The 15,128-nt window shown below is 37.4% G+C and overlaps 1 long non-coding RNA gene across 1 annotated transcript in view; it reads right to left on the reverse strand.

Moving 5' to 3' along the window:
- The window catches only part of LOC126469969 (uncharacterized), a 46,752-nt gene extending 37,809 nt beyond the window's left edge, over nt 1–8,943 (reverse strand). Inside the window, exon 1 of the long non-coding RNA XR_007586101.1 lies at nt 8,674–8,943. This is a non-coding gene — a long non-coding RNA (uncharacterized LOC126469969). The remainder of the gene's footprint in view (nt 1–8,673) is intronic.
- Nucleotides 8,944–15,128: the final 6,185 nt, after the last annotated feature.

Here is a 15,128-nt window from a genome sequence, read left to right on the forward strand (position 1 = left end):
ATTGACAGGAATGGGGGAAATAAATACAGTAGAAGAAGAATGGGTAGCTTTGAGGGATGAAGTAGTGAAGGCAGCAGAGGATCAAGTAGGTAAAAAGATGAGGGCTAGTAGAAATCCTTGGGTAACAGAAGAAATATTGAATTTAATTGATGAAAGGAGAAAATATAAAAATGCAGTAAGTGAAACAGGCAAAAAGGAATACAAACGTCTCAAAAATGAGATCGACAGGAAGTGCAAAATGGCTAAGCAGGGATGGCTAGAGGACAAATGTAAGGATGTAGAGGCCTATCTCACTAGGGGTAAGATAGATACCGCCTACAGGAAAATTAAATAGACCTTTGGAAATAAGAGAACCACTTGTATGAATATCAAGAGCTCAGATGGAAACCCAGTTCTAAGCAAAGAAGGGAAAGCAGAAAGGTGGAAGGAGTATATAGAGGGTCTATACAAGGGCGATGTACTTGAGGACAATATTATGGAAATGGAAGAGGATGTAGATGAAGATGAAATGGGAGATACGATACTGCGTGAAGAGTTTGACAGAGCACTGAAAGACCCGAGTCGAAACAAGGCCCCCGGAGTAGACAATATTCCATTGGAACTACTGACGGCCGTGGGAGAGCCAGTCCTGACAAAACTCTACCATCTGGTGAGCAAGATGTATGAAACAGGCGAAATACCCTCAGACTTCAAGAAGAATATAATAATTACAATCCCAAAGAAAGCAGGTGTTGACAGATGTGAAAATTACCGAACTATCAGCTTAATAAGTCACAGCTGCAAAATACTAACACGAATTCTTTACAGACGAATGGAAATGCTAGTAGAAGCCAACCTCGGGGAAGATCAGTTTGGATTCCGTAGAAACACTGGAACACGTGAGGCAATACTGACCTTACGACTTATCTTAGAAGAAAGATTAAGGAAAGGCAAACCTACGTTTCTAGCATTTGTAGACTTAGAGAAAGCTTTTGACAATGTTGACTGGAATACTCTCTTTCAAATTCTAAAGGTGGCAGGGGTAAAATACAGGGAGCGAAAGGCTATTTACAATTTATACAGAAACCAGATGGCAGTTATAAGAGTCGAGGGACATGAAAGGGAAGCAGTGGTTGGGAAGGGAGTAAGACAGGGTTGTAGCCTCTCCCCGATGTTGTTCAATCTGTATATTGAGCAAGCAGTAAAGGAAACAAAAGAAAAATTCGGAGTAGGTATTAAAATTCATGGAGAAGAAATAAAAACTTTGAGGTTCGCCGATGACATTGTAATTCTGTCAGAGACAGCAAAGGACTTGAAAGAGCAGTTGAATGGAATGGACAGTGTCTTGAAAGGAGGATATAAGATGAACATCAACAAAAGCAAAACAAGGATAATGGAATGTAGTCTAAGTCGGGTGATGCTGAGGGAATTAGATTAGGAAATGAGGCACTTAAAGTAGTAAAGGAGTTTTGCTATTAAGGGAGCAAAATAACTGATGATGGTCGAAGTAGAGAGGATATAAAATGTAGGCTGGCAATGGCAAGGAAAGCGTTTCTGAAGAAGAGAAATTTGTTAACATCCAGTATTGATTTAAGTGTCAGGAAGTCATTTCTGAAAGTATTCGTATGGAGTGTAGCCATGTATGGAAGTGAAACATGGACGATAAATAGTTTGGACAAGAAGAGAATAGAAGCTTTCGAAATGTGGTGCTACAGAAGAATGCTGAAGATTAGATGGGTAGATCACATAACTAATGAGGAAGTATTGAATAGGATTGGGGAGAAGAGAAGTTTGTGGCACAACTTGACCAGAAGAAGGGATTGGTTGGTAGGACATGTTCTGAGGCATCAAGGGATCACCAATTTAGTATTGGAGGGCAGCGTGGAGGGTAAAAATCGTAGAGGGAGACCAAGAGATGAATACACTAAGCAGATTCAGAAGGATGTAGGTTGCAGTAGGTACTGGGAGATGAAAAAGCTTGCACAGGATAGAGTAGCATGGAGAGCTGCATCAAACCAGTCTCAGGACTGAAGACCACAACAACAACAACAACAACAACAACAACAACAACAGGGTGTATTTAATATTTTGAATAAGAACCCATGTTTGTAAACATACCAGTTCTATTCTACGACTGCTTCAATTCAGATGTTTACCTCATCCACTTCTATCTCGGGAACTGCATTAGGCATGACACAGTACGATTATTAGCAAACAATTATAAAGGAAACTTAATGAAAGATCCATGTATTATTTTTGGAAGGTGACTATCAACAGCAGTCAAGTTATGTATAAAATGCATCTTTGACCATCAGCTGCTTTTATTTTAAACCCAAATATAAACCGGTTTCAGTCATTGACTATCTTCACAGATAAGGGTTAAAATGGTTTAAGCCACCACATTGGTTGCTTGGTTGGTTGGTTGGTTTTGGGGAAGGAGACCAGACAGCGTGGTCATCGGTCTCATCGGATTAGGGAAGGATGGGGAAGGAAGTCGGCCGTGCCCTTTCAGAGGAACCATCCCGGCATTTGCCTGGAGTGATTTAGGGATATCACGGAAAACCTAAATCAGGATGGCCTGACGCGGGATTGAAGCGTCGTCCTTCCGAATGCGAGTCCAGTGTAAGCCACCACATTATATTGTTCATTACTTAAATAATGTGTAGAGCATGTCATGAACATAAATAAATGACACAGGACTTAAGCAAACATACCAAGTGTACACAGAGCAGTTCTGAAGATATGATCAGAACTATAGGTATTACATTGTACCTATGCAACACTCTTCAGCATTGCTCTGTGTACACTTGGTATGTTTGCTTAAGTCCTGTGTCATTTATTGATATTCATGTCATGCTCTACACATTATTTAAGTAATGGCAAATGTTACGTGGTTGCTTAAACCATTTTAACCCTTATCCTTAAGGATAGTCCATGACTGAACCCAGCTGATATTTGAGTTTAAAATAAAAGCAGCTGATTGTCGAACATGCATTTTATACATCCATTTATCACTTAAGCACATTTATTTGTATTAACACTTCCACATAGTGTGTTTACATTATTGCAAAACAAAAAGGAACACAACACACTGTACACACAGAATGTAATGTTTAAGTGTTAATACAAACAAACATTCTAGAATCATAAATGGATGTTTTGTTATGTTTCCTTTTGAATGTTATCTAATAATTTTACTGTGTCATGCCTAAATCAGTTCCTCAAGCACAAGTGGATGAGTTAAACATTTGAACTGAAACCATTATAGAACAGAAATGGTATATTTCTGGAGATGGATTTCTACTGAAATTATTATGTACTCATGCTTTTCTACAAGTACTAGAAGTTTGTAATGGAAATTTCTTAACAACCTATACCTGTGGGGAAGCAAATTTATACTGTTCTTCATGAAAAGTGGGTTTTAATTTTATTTTCTTTCCCCAAACAATGGACAAGACAAGACTGTAACTGTAGTAGAAATTAAAACTTTAGCGAGTCCAAAATAAAGAATGGATTTTTCCATTGATCTGTAGATATATAAGATGTTCAAGGATGAACTTCCCAATATCTCACAGGTGATCAGAAATTAGCCTGGAAAAGCACAAAAACAGAAAACTATAAATATCTAACAAAAATACCTTCTGGAGTGCTATGACACTTCTTTAAGTTACACTTCTTAAATTTTCACCAAGACAACTATTCAGACAACAGTGGAGCTATCAATGACAAAGACAGGAAACTTTTCGCCAATGAATCTTTGCAGAAGAAAGGATGATTAGAGTTTATAATCTCGTTGATAACAAGGATGTTAGATATGGAGCAAAAAGTTTGGACCTAGGAAAGGAAACAGTTGACTCCTTTTCAAGTGGCATTTGTTGTAGGCAAGCTAGAAAAACCACAGAAAACTTATCAGGATGGACGAACAGGAATTAAAAATGGAGTCCTCCTGAATATGAGTCCAGCATCCCATAAAGGAATCTTCAAACTCTGAATGAAGGCATCATGAATAGTGAGATCAATGATAGCCAACAGGGTGAATATTCATTGGTGAATCAACAGTAACGTTAATCTTATGGCATGTATAATGTGCCTTTGATGAAACGGCTCTGAAGTAGAAGGGTATGGGAAATACATACCTTTTGTTTTAAGCATAATTCTGGCAGCATGGACTACCTAATAAGAACCACAGCTGAGCTCTCATCTTAATGTCCATTTTAGAGCTCAGTACCCGGCTAAAGTTACAAACTGGACCCACCCTGAAATATAGGGTTGTTGTTGGAGACTGATTTGTAGTGTATCCTGAGGTCTAAGTTAGGTTGGAAGGTGACAATATCGTTTTAATTTGGTGAAGCTAATTAATCTTGAAGTAGAAAATCTGGTTGTACGAACAAATTAACTGGTAACAAAGCTTAACATTTACATCTGCGCCATGAAAAAGGGAAGGAGGGGAAGGGGTCCAGTACATAACTTTTACCCATAATTTTGTCATTCAGAAGGGATCCTCTGTTAAATTCTCGATATATCTCGCACATCACTAAGAATTGTAAAATTGCTGAGAACCATTAAATTAGAGTATGTAGGATAAACTTTGAGACAATATTTTAATTTGTGCATTCTATCAGACACTGTTACAGCACTTTTACTATACCTGGTTCCTAAACTAGCCAACAAGCAAGCCAACTTGTGTAAATATGCGTTCATTGGACAGTTCACCCTCCGGATACAGTACAAAGCAGCAAGGGCTAGCCTCTCTGGCCTCCACTCATTCGTAAGATATTTTGAGGCAAAAAATGCTTTTACCCATGAAGTGAGATATGCTTGTGACAAAATGTTAGTTTAAAGGACAGACTTACCAACTTCAATCTTAGTTGCAGTAAGAGTTAAGAAGCATAAACTTTTTTAAATTCATAAGACTAGTGACCATAGTTGGAAAATTACATATCAAGTTATGTCTGGTCTTGCACACATCATTGGTAAATAAGAGGTAACATGCAACGAAACTATTTTCCAGAATAACTGAAATGGCAATCCTGCTATCAGATAATCAGAAACTAGGAAACACCAGAAAGATAGTACGAGGGCTATGTGTAATAGTGGTGAAGGAAATCGATAATGATGAAGACAACAACAACAACAACAACAACAATTTTGGCAGTTTCTACGCATAGCATCATAAACAAATAATGCATCTTACAGCACCAACATTGACAGTTAAATCATCAGAACGAGTCAAAATTGGTCCAACATGTTTATCTCAGCTAGGTTCTTCGAAGGAACATTTCCATAAATATGTTGAGAAACAATCATTTCAAATGGTAGCATATTTACTGATAGAATGCATAATAATCTATAGAATATTTGAATTCCATGTCTTAGAGGCTTATTTCTCATAATTTAACAAATATTTTGTAATTTATTTTGTTTTATAAATGTAAAGCCTCAAGTACAACCAGGCCACATTAAACCCAGAACACTAATGAAGAGAAAATGTTGCACTGCCACTAAACTATCATCATAAATTGCACTACTATAAATTTAGTCAACTCAAGTCATAATTTGCAAGTTATACATTAGTTAGTTACAACTAGTATATCTCCAATGGTATGTTACATACCAAAATAAGTACAAAATGCCTTGTTTTATACGCCACTGCAATCAAATTTGACAAGGGTTTAGTAATCTACGGTTAAATTACATAACATATGAAGAAAGTTACTGAAAGGTTAGCTGCAAAATGATTGCTATAATTCTATAAGCTATAGGTATTGATTTAATTCTGTAGTGATCATGCATATTTAGTTTCCTTCATTACTGTTGTTGCTGTCACAAACTCATGTTCATTGCCTTCACAAGTGGTGTCCAACTATTTCAAAGCAGGTATATGTTGCAGAGTTTTGTAGCTAAGTGTTGACTGCTCTGCTGAAAATAAGAAATGATGTAGAAGAAATTTTAGTGTTTTGTGGTATTATAGAATGATTAACTCACGTCCAATGTCATTTTCGTGAGTATGAAAGACATAAGATAGAGAAGATAATTAACTTCTTGCAAACAAGAGAAACAAAGCATAAATACATTGACCCCGGTCCAGGTTTAATTTCACGGGCACAACAAACACAGAATATTTCGATCATCTCATTTACATTAGATACTCTGATGATACACAAATTTGTAACAGTGCCAATACTCTCACTTTTTATTAATTTCTTCATAGTTTTACATAGACCGAAGATCACACATAAAGGAAACAAGCTGTTAAAGTTACAGCTTTGATACAACACCACCAAGAATTGTCTTTAAAGCAGCTATACTAAGTATTTAGTAAAGCTTACACAAAATGCCGAAAATCCAGTGACAGTCAGTGCAATGTGATACATATGAGAAATTCATACAATATATTTTCTTCTAGATTCATGCCACAATTTGAAATGTGATTCCCTAAGAAATCAGTGAGGGCTAATTGTTCAGAACAAAATAATAATAATAAAATACATAAACTTTGGATAACTACAGGTATTAGGATTTCCAGTATAACCACGAGAATACTGAACAAAGAAATCAAAATATACACAGATCCACAGTTTGTGAAATATGTAAAAACATTATAGAGAAATAAACCAAAAGACAACAGTGAAGAGAGTTGCTATAAATTGACAATTTTATGGAAAACTCTGACAACAAATCAAAAACTACATGGGAAACTATAAGAAATGAACTAATATCATTGGAGAAGAGGAACAAATAACATCCTACAATTGTGAAAATTATAATACAGAAAAGAAGAAAAGGGCATACTACATTAATATCTATATTCCAAATGTTAACTTAAAATTTTCAAAACAAAAAAAAAAAAATAATAATAATAATATAGGCTCCTAGGGTTGCCTGTAGCATGAACATTCCTTCAACAAATGAACAGGAAGTAATTAGGGTGACTAGGAGCTTAAAAGCAAAAATGGCAGCAGTTTTAGATGAGGTACTAGTTTCAACCGTAATAAAAAAAATTCTGTGCTGATTTCAAAACCTTTAGCACATATTCAAAATTTATCCTTTAGTGAAGGATGCTGCTAAAAAGTTACCTGCTAAAAGGTCTCAAAAGTGAGACCACTACTTAAATCTGGAGACAGACATAATATAAAACTACTGTCCCATATCTGTTTTCTCAAAAATATTAGAAAAACTGGTAAACTTTAGAGTCACTATTTACCTACACAATAATGAACTTGTTATCAACACTATTTTCATGCAAAAAACAGCATACAAATGGCAGTCTTAGACTACACCCAGGAAATAATTAAAAATTTGGAGAAAAACAAAAATGTACCAGGAATCAATTTAGATGTGTCTAAAGCCTTCAGTACCATCTGCCATGAAATCCTCCTAGGTAAGCTGAAAACAACAGGTATTAGACGATGGGCTAAAATGTGGTTTCAGTCATACGTCACAACCAAACTTCAGATTGTACAGCTTCCCACTGTTAATTCAAATCAAAAAATACGCTTAGTTTCAGAGGCAAAAAGAATTCTTTAGGAGTACTCCAGGGCAGCATCTTTGGGCCACTACTTTTTCTCATATTTGTCAATGATTTAAAGTTGCAGTACAATACAGCCAAAACTGTATTCTCTACAATTGACAAGTCTAATAGTGAGCAGTTTTGAAAATGCATTACATTCACTACTGATAAAATCCAAGAAGTATTTGGACTTCATTCAGTGCAAATAAACTTATGCTGAATGCAAAGAAAACAATTTGGTAAAATGATCCAGGATGAAGACATTAATGCAGAGCTGGACAGCAGACTAATGGAGAGTGTGCAGTTTGTAAAACTGTTGGCAATGCATATATATGAAGTTACAAATTGAAAACACCATGTAAGATTCCTTACACACAGAATTAATTATTGTCTGCTCTGCACTGAGAATTATCACAAATGTTTTCATCTTAGAAGGCATCAGAATGGCTTACTTTGGATATTTTCATTCTGTTGCCTCATATCCTTTAAGATTAACAAACTCATTTTATAAATTAATCTCGGATATATGTAATGTATGTGATAAATCCTGTGAGAAGTTTCTGTGTGCATATATCTCAGTTTACAATGTACTGCCATGATATCTATATTACTATTTATTCGACATGTAGTTATTACTGGGAAACAAATTATTACAGATTATTCATATGCAATGAAATTGTAAATTTACTAGTATCGTTGGCAGCTTCATTTAGTTCATTCCATGTTTTTAATTTCTATGTACGACATTTCCAGTATCGTATGTACAATGAGGCGGTTGCGAAATAAATAATTCTACAACACAAAACATCGCACACTAGCTGACAAGAATTTTTCAGTGTTAACAATGGAACTATTTTGAAGCAAACTGTTGTCCACAAGTACCTCAAACAATAATAAAAATGTTATGATTTTGTCTCATTCTCAATCACAGCAGCAATACAACATAACTTTGCAGTTACAATGACAATTACAAAATGTACTCACGTATGAACAAACACAACCTTGAAATATTCTTTAAATGCGTCCGTACACAACCTCTACTCAAAAACAGTACAGTTTTTCCTACTCTCATTTAACTTTTTATGAAATTACTCAGCAATCTATTCACACAAAACCACTATATCTTCAAAAGCATTACTACAAAAACAAGGCAAAACAAAATTTAAAATTTAAGCTTTCCTTACTTCTGTCTTTCTCGAAGCAACTGCAACGAATCTCTGTCCACTACTTCATGCAATGATAGCTCGTCGGACGTCGAAGTTGACTCACTAACTCACTATTGATCCAGTCTCCAACATAAACGACGCCTGCCTTCTACAAGAACTTTGCCGTATCAACAGAGACAAAAAACATGAGGTAGTCCCAAGAATACTGGGATTGTCTCGCGCCAGTGAAACGTCTGGCTGCGCTGACGTTTTAGACCAAAAACTGACATAACGTGGCCACACTCACATGGCTTCACAAAACAGCTGGCTGCGCGCGGTCTACCATTCTAAAAGTATCTTCTAGACGTGTGCTACGCTTGCCTACTCCCATGTCGCTTGCTTATTCTCATTTCGCTCGCTTTCTTTATTATTTTTTTGTTTCTGTTTTATATTTGCTGCCGGAATTTACTGATTTTTATATACATTACGCTATTAAAGAGATGAATACAGTAAACAGGTCGAAAATTATCTAGGTTGCAGTAGTTATTCGGAGATAAAGAGCTGTGCACGGGATAGAGCAGCGTGAAGAGCTGCATCAAATTAGTCTTAGGACGGAAGGTAACAACAACATTGTTATGGAGATGATCGTCACAGTTTAAATAGTCTACTATTCCTTGTCCATTACGTTGGTTTTAAGAAACGAGTGTTTTCATACTGTAAAAACATGGTAAAGGTAGAATACCTGGAAACTTAAAAAGGGGGTTACAGGAGTTTCTAGATTTACATCCTTTATGATCCTAATGGCCTTTTTTTATTCTGAAAATTAATTTCGCTGCCACCCAGTATTCAAGATGGGAATATTCAAGATGGGAAACACAGCAGACACAATAGATACTCTTAATTTTTTTTTTTCACATGACATCCATGTTTTAAATAACATTGAAGCTGACGTTGCTTACGTTTGCCATCACAAACTGTGATAGACTTAATAAATACGGTCATTTAGACGGCTAGTCATTCACATACATCTCAATTTGATATGGTAGGCGCACACTCAAAATGTGTATAGCAAGCTATTAAAAGTGGTTTCATCCTTCACAAATTAGGAACCGTTGTAAGTGAAAAACAGTTGCTTACATGTTACATTTTCTTCTGATAACATTTACTGCTTTGTATTAGTCTCTGTGGAACCTAGACTGAAGCGCCAAAGGAACTGGTATAGGCATGCACAGTCAAATACAGAGATATGTAAACAGCAAAATATGGCGCCGCGATCGGCAACGCCTATATAAGACAACAAGTGTCCGGCGGCTATGCCTGCTCTACCCCCTCATCAATCCCACCTCTTCACTCCCTACACACCTTGCTGTCAGATTGTACTCCTCCCTTGTACGTCCCATCCTTGAATACACGGCGGTGGTATGGGGCAATGCTGCCCCCAACCACATCCGCCGACTCCAAACTGTCCAAAATCGGGCTCTCCGGCGTGCACTCCACCTCCCTTTCGACTTCCCTACCCAAGAACTCCACATCCTGGCCGAGGTGCCACTCCTTCACTCCCGCATCCATTCCGCAGCCGCTTCCTTCTACCAATAAACCCGCCACTCTCCCAATCCTTTAATCCTTTCCCTGGGCACCCGTGTCCACCGTCTGGCCACCACCCGCTGGCCTGACCTTCTCTTCCGCTCCTCATGACTCCCTATTCACTAGGCACTTTCATTTTATGTCATCTTATCTATCTCATATCATCGCTCCATCTCATCACCACGACATAACATCCAGGCCCCCCTCACGCCACCCCCACTATCCCTCACGCCCCCGTCCCCCAATGTCGGCGTAATCCTTAAATGCCCTTCCCTTTTCACTTCTCCACTTGCCACTCTCCGACTTCTTTCTCTCCTCCCCCCCCTCCCCGACTTTGTCTCTTCATGACTGTCTGCCACTGCCGTCACCGACGCCGCCATGAAGATGAGTCCAGGATAATGGCCTTTTCGTTTTCATTCAACTCTTACTGTCCCTCCTCCTTTCCTTTAATCTGTCATATACTTGCAAGCTACCAGCTAGCCAATGGGCCGTCCGTTTTCCTCACTTTCCTACTGTTACTTCTACTGTTCCTTCTACTGTCATTTTTAAATATTACGATGGCCAGCCAATTGGGCCATTCGTTTTCCTGCTTCTTCTGCTATCCCTATAACTATTCTTTCATCTTAAAAAAACAGCTCAACGCCAATTCCAACTTAGCACCACCATGTAATTTCCCCCACACCACATCAAGCGAGAAGGAGAAGCGCCCTAGGGGCACTAGCACTTCACCAACAGCCGAGGTTCAAGCCTCAGTTATGTGCGTCTGCGTCTGTACAGCTGCTACAGTGGCAGGTTATCAACATTTGAGTCTGAACATGATGTTATATCAGCGCACGAGTGATGGGACACGGCATCTCCAAGGTAGGGATGAAACGGGGATTTTCCCGTACGACTATTTCGCGAGTGTACCGTGAATATCATGAATCTCATAAAACATCAAACCTCCGACATCACTGCGACCGGAAAAAGATCCCTGCAAGACCGGGATCATTGACGACTAAAGAGAATCGTTCAACGGTACTGAAGTGCAACCCTTCTGCAAATTGCTGCAGATTTGAATGCTAGGCCATCAGCGAGTGTCAGCATGTGAATCATTCGATGAAACATTATCAATATGGGCTTTCGGAGCTAAAGGCCCACTTGTGTACCCTTGATGACTGCACAGCACAAAGCTTTACGCCTCGCTTGTGCCCGTCAACACTGACATGGGGCTGTTGATGACTGGAAACATGTTGCCTGGACAGACGAGTCTCATTTCAAATTGTGTTAAGTGGATGGACGTGTCTGGGTATGGAGACAAGCTCATGAATTCATGGACGCTGCATGTCAGCAGGGGACTGTTCAAGCTGGTGGAGGCTCTGTAATGGTATGGGATGTGTACAGTTGGAGTGATATGGGACCCCTGATACATCTAGATACGACTCTGACAGGTGACACATGCATAAGCATCTGGTCTGATCTTCTGTATCAATTCATGTCAATTGTGCATCCGATGGACTTGTGCAATTCCAGCAGGACAATGGGACACCCCACACGCCCAGAATTACTACAGAGTTTAAACACTTCCGCTGGCCACCGAACTCCCCAGAGATGACTATTATCGAGCATATCTGGGATGTGTTGCAACGTGCTGTTCAGAAGCGATCTCCACCCCCTCGTACTCTTACGGATTTATTGACAGCCCTGCAGGATTCATGGTGTCAATTCCCTCCATCACTACTTCAGACATTAGTAGAGTCCATACCACATTGTGTTGTGGCACCTCTGCGTGCTTGTGGGTGCTTTACACCATATTAGGCAGGTGTACCAGTTTGTTTGTCTCTTCAGTGTATGTTGAGCAGTAACAGTATTCCTGTGGCAAAAGGAAACAACCAGAGCTATCTAAGGAATATTAAATACGTGACTGAATCATATAGAGCACTCTTTTCAGTGATTTACAACATTAATTATATTACCACTGTACTCTAAAAAATGCCTAATTCCAAAAGCAACAAAATTAGGTGAGTGATTATCACAAAAACGTAGTGTACATAGACACTACTCTACATATGACAGGCACCAAACGCTAACAGAGACGTGTTTATGAAATTTGAAGATTTTTTACTTGGTTTAGACACTCAGTTAGACAATATTAAAGTAATTTCTTGGCATAGAGTTATAATTACATTTCAAATATCCATCAAATGTATTTAAAGTAATTCTCAATGTGCCAGCAGCATATTGTATGGTCTTGTTTTAATTTTGTGTGAATATCTCCAATGCCATAATACATTTCTCAGTAGTTAATATGCAGACAATTAACTTGACTATGTACGTTACAACAGATGTTGACTACCATTTGAGGGGCTTATTTCAATAGTGGTACAAGTCCATTACCTCCACTTTTCTGCCTATAATGCTTCTGAAATTAATGATCCAAACAAACAGAAAGAAAGGTTCATCTCTAGCAAGAAGCCATATGCTCGAATATTTCTGGTATCTCAACTCCAGATTTTTCAGCGCTCATTTAACTTTAGGGCTCTGTGTCTCACAATCAACAAAAATGGGGCTTGGACCACTATTGAAATAAGCCCTTCATTTGATCTCAGGTCTACTTCTACAACAAGGTTACACAAGTGTTACAGAAGTGATGAACACACGGTTTCTTTCAGCCAAGTGAACGGTCTTATGCACAACTTAAAACATAATTCACAGAATATTTTTCCCTTCAGTAGCAGTCAGCCATTTTAGTATGCTCGCTAATTTCTTTAGTGCCTATAGATAACTTAGGGATCGAAATGAACAAATTTGTTGTTATTATTTATTTATTTAGTTATTTTATTTCCAATGAACGATACATGGATGTACAGATTGCATAAGCAATGTCAAGGTATAAATGTATGCAACAGTATACAATTTAAATCATGATAAAATTATAAATAGGTACATTTAGAATTTATGGCCATTCAATTCCTACAGAGTATAAAAACGATTTTGAATCAACAAATTCTTGACAGAGTCCTTAAAGTTCGTCAGCTCTTAATTAAGTGTGGTAGCTTGTTGAACAGAAAAACTGATGTGATCTTAAACCTGTGTTATATTTTAGAATAAAAACTGTGTTCTTTTTAATATCATTACATTGTCTTGTGTTATAGCTGTATACATCAGAATTTACAGTAAAAGTGGACGAGTTTTTCTTGATGTATAAAAAACGCTGATGTACTTTGCAAATTAGTCTGACTGCTTTTTTGTGCTATAAAGAGTCATTTGGAGTAACAGTTGTTATACCACAGGGTAGTCCCATTGGTCAGGTGGGAATGAATGCAGATATAGTATACAGAAAGCAGGGCTTTTTCATCTACTGTCTTTTGCAATATTATAATCATAAAAATACACTTAGAAATGGCTGACATCAAATAATTAATATGTTCCTGCCACCTGAGGTTATTCTGTAACACTATCCCAAGGAACTTAATGGACAGCTCTGCATTCTCTGTTGTTCTTTTTTTGTAGGAAATATTTAATTCCTGCATTTTTCTATTCATATATAGTTTATTGGAATTGAACCAGTCAGACAGTATATTTGTTTTAAGTAAGGCAGTGTCATCAGTGCTGTTGTTGAGAGTACTGGATGTCACACTTAAACAGATATCATATGCACATAAACAGCAGTTTGAAAAATCATCTGTCATATTGCTTGGAAGGTCATTCATGCACAATAAGAAGAGGAGGGGCCCAGGACTGACTCTTGTGGTACACCATGAATGACACAGAAGAAACAGGAAGTTGCTGAAGAAAAGAGTTTGAGTTCCATTCCATAAGTATAACTTGATAATTTCAGCAGCAGGGTCAGTTTTTAGTTTGAGCAGTATGGTATTCTGGGACACCAAGTGAATGGAGTTTGTTAAATCAAAAAACTTTTTTATTTACATTAAATTTTCCTTCCTTTGCCTCAAGGCAATTACCTATGTAGTTCATAACAGCATTTTTTGGTTTGAATAGTAGAATCTTCTAGGAAGCATTGTGAACAAAGTTTGTTAAATCAAAAAACTTACTATTTACATCAAATTTTACTTCCTTTGCCTTAAGACAATTAGCTATGCAGTTCACAACAGTATCACTGGTTGATAAATTTTTCCTAAGTCTGAAATGGTTTCGGGAGTAATTGATTATTTTCCAAAAATCTTATTATTTTAGCACACATGAACTTTTCAATTGCTTTAGAGAAAATGGGTGCAAGTGGCTGAAGGTGATAGCCATATTTTTGTCACTTTTTTGTGGATTGGAATTACTTTTACAACTTTAAGTTTTTTGGAAAATGGCATTCATCAAAGCACTTATTAATTATGTGACAAAGACCTCTGCCATAATACAACTACTAAGTGTCAGTATCTACGAATTAATATGACTGTTACTAATTGAAAGAATGGCTGAGTGCACATCTTCAAAACGAAACATATTTTGCATAACATTTTTCATTTTATAGGCCACACCTGAATAATAGCTAGTTTCAAATTTGCTATTGGATATATTACTTATAACATTGGTTACACTATTTAGAAAGTGATTAATAATAGTTCTTGCACTAATCTTGGACATAATCAGGATCTCTGCTACTTTACTTTAAATTGTCATTATCTTCCATATTTGTCTAGGTTACTGATAGCCCGTGCAACCAGTTGGCAATTATATTCTAATTTACATCCTATGATGCCCACTCTGTATTTCAGGTTCAGTTGTTGATACTTTGCTGAGGCAAGCAAACAAGAGTTCTTTGCTAAGGAGTACTATTTAACACACTGGTCTTTAAGTTTTTTGTAATCCTGGTGTGTACCGCCTATGCATATTTTTAGTAACTGATGCACTATTTGTTGTAACAATTTTGTTCTTTAGTCGCAAAACTAAATTATCTGCCCACTTAAAATTTTCAA

Source organism: Schistocerca serialis, chromosome 3 (genome assembly GCF_023864345.2).
Source record: "Schistocerca serialis cubense isolate TAMUIC-IGC-003099 chromosome 3, iqSchSeri2.2, whole genome shotgun sequence".
Classification (NCBI taxonomy): domain Eukaryota; kingdom Metazoa; phylum Arthropoda; class Insecta; order Orthoptera; family Acrididae; genus Schistocerca; species Schistocerca serialis.